Source organism: Sphaeramia orbicularis, chromosome 11, assembly GCF_902148855.1.
Source record: "Sphaeramia orbicularis chromosome 11, fSphaOr1.1, whole genome shotgun sequence".
Classification (NCBI taxonomy): Eukaryota; Metazoa; Chordata; class Actinopteri; order Kurtiformes; family Apogonidae; genus Sphaeramia; species Sphaeramia orbicularis.
The window spans coordinates 6,497,581-6,500,121 of record NC_043967.1 but is presented as its reverse complement, the minus strand read 5'-3'; the positions used below and the strand labels follow the sequence as shown (position 1 = coordinate 6,500,121).

Genomic DNA, 2,541 nt, shown 5'->3' with positions numbered 1-2,541 from the left:
GAACCAAAGGGGCTAAAGTGGATCTGTTCGGTGACCTCCTAATGGGACAAAGGGGCTGCGGATCCATTCGTTCCACCTTTCCGTGGAGGCTTGTGTTGAGGGGGAGGGGCTCTGGTTCAGCCTCCTCTCTGTCCGGACTCTGATCCGACACAAAGTGTTTGTAAAGCACTCACAGCTTCAGCCAATGATGGTCTAAATGAGAGGGTACGAACAGAACAGAAAACAAAAGACAAACACCTCACATCCGGTGTGTGTCCCACAGACACAGACTCAACCCGGAGGACGGAGCTGGATCGTCGGACTCCGTAATGCAACGGCACTGGGACTGCATTTGGACCGGATCATTTACTAGACACTGGAATACGAACTTTCAGCAGCAACAGTCGAACTGATCAACCTGGTGAGTAACTGAATTTAATCACCCCCCCCACACACACACACACACACACTTTGTATGTATGTATGTATTTATTTATTTTACTTTTTTTAAAATTCGTCTCCTCATTTAACAGCGGGTCACGGAGTTTCTCACACACACACACACACACACACACACACACACACACACACAGTTCATGTGTGCACTTTTATTAGGAGGTGTCCCGCCCCCACATCTGTCTGTCCCTGTTTGTCACACAGACCTGCTGCTGATTGATGGAGCCCACTGACGTCACTGTCTCTCCATTCAAACTCCGCACGCAGACTGAAAGGTGCGCATCACCGCTTATTAGACTGCACACATTTATATTAGCAGAGTTTGTTTAACCTTTTGAAACAATAGAACCCACATATATGTGTTAGAACACACCATCATATAGATTAAAACATAAACTAAACAGCACTGTGGTCATTAGTTTAACAATTAATCTGATTCAAATATGGAACATTTAACACATTTAATATCTGAGGCAGATTATTTATTAAAAACTGTAGAGCAGTGGAATTCAGGAAAATAATCAACAGTGGAAATGATTGTTAGTTGCAGCTCTACTTTGTTTAAATAAATATTTTTATTTATTTATTTATTTATTTACATTTAACTGTAAATTAGCATATTACAGCTGCATCCGAGTCATTCCAACATTTGGAATAATGTGTGTGTGTGTGTGTGTGTGTGTGTGTGTACACACAAATAAATAAACATAGCTTTGCAATGAACTGGCGACTTGCCCAGTTCATCGCCTTCGCCCCTATGTAGCTGGGATAGGCTCCAAGCGACCCCTGTGACCCTTGTGAGGATAAAGTGGGTTCAGAAAATGAATGAATGAATGAATGAATAAACATAAATATTTAACAAATATATAATATAAATATATATAATAATATATTTCCGCTGTTGATTATTTTCCTGGATTCCGCTGCTGTACAGTTTTTAATAAATGATCTGCCTCAGATTAAATGTGTTAAATGTTCCATATTTTAATCAGATTAATTGTTAAACTAATGACCAAAGTGCTGTTTTGCTGCTGTTTTCCAGGTGTATGATGGTGTGTTCTTCCACATATATGTTGGTTTGTGTCCATTTATCCAATAGATGTCTAAATGTTCCACTGATATTCCTTTGGACTTAAACCCATTCTATCATTAAATACAGAAATACAGTTTCACATTTGGAGCCCAGACTGTATCTGTGAAACTACAACCAACCAGTATTTAGGACTGGATTAGTCTGGATCAGAGACCTTTAGACCAGTGTAATAGTTTTGTCTATAAAATAGGTTTGGGTCTGTAACATGTTCTGTTAACTGTAAGAGGAGGAAAAGATGCAGGAAAAGTCACATTTTATCAGTTGAAGTCACTGATTAATTTAATGGTTGATGACTAACCAGTTAATGGTTATGGTTAATGGTTAATAGTTAATGGTTCTGGTGTCCTCTGTCTTTTTTCTAAAATATTGAACAAACTTTCCATCCAAGGGGCACACACTCATCCAAGTCAAACACCATTTTTTTTCATCTTCCTTCGATCCCAGTGTTTCATTCCAAACACAGTCTGGGAGGGTGGTCCAGGACCGCAGCCTCTGTAGACCAGCAGTAGACCCAGAGGACCAGGACCAGCAGGGGGGGCATGTGGTCCAGGATTTGACCCATCAGGCTCTTCTAGGTTTGTAGGTGTTTTTTTTTTTTTTTTCCCATCAGATTCCTGTTGTGTTTTTTCACATTTGGACTATTTCAACATGGACGAAACTGTTGTCATGTGATGTGTTCTATTATTATTATTATTATTATTATTATTATTATTATTATTATTATTATTATTATTATTATGAGCTTCATGTTTGAATGTGTTCATGAAAACATCCATCTAAAGCAGGGACGTTCTAACTGGTCTGGGTGCAGGTTCAGCTCCAGTGGGTCGGACCAGGAAAATAATGAAAGAATAACCTTTAAAAAATGGCAACTCAAGTTTTTTCTCTTTAAGTGAAAAAAACATTAAGTTATGAAAATATTTACATTTTACAAAATAAGATGTGAATAACCAGAAAAAAATGACAATTTTATTAGAAAAACAAGTGCAATTTTAAAACATATTCTGCCTCCA

The 2,541-nt window shown here is 38.3% G+C and overlaps 1 long non-coding RNA gene across 1 annotated transcript; it reads left to right on the top strand.

Moving 5' to 3' along the window:
• Positions 1–269: 269 nt before the first annotated feature.
• Positions 270–2,103, top strand: LOC115428806 (uncharacterized). The gene is made up of 3 exons (XR_003936690.1): positions 270–400; positions 640–710; positions 1,973–2,103. It is a non-coding gene; the product is annotated as an uncharacterized LOC115428806 (long non-coding RNA).
• Positions 2,104–2,541: the final 438 nt, after the last annotated feature.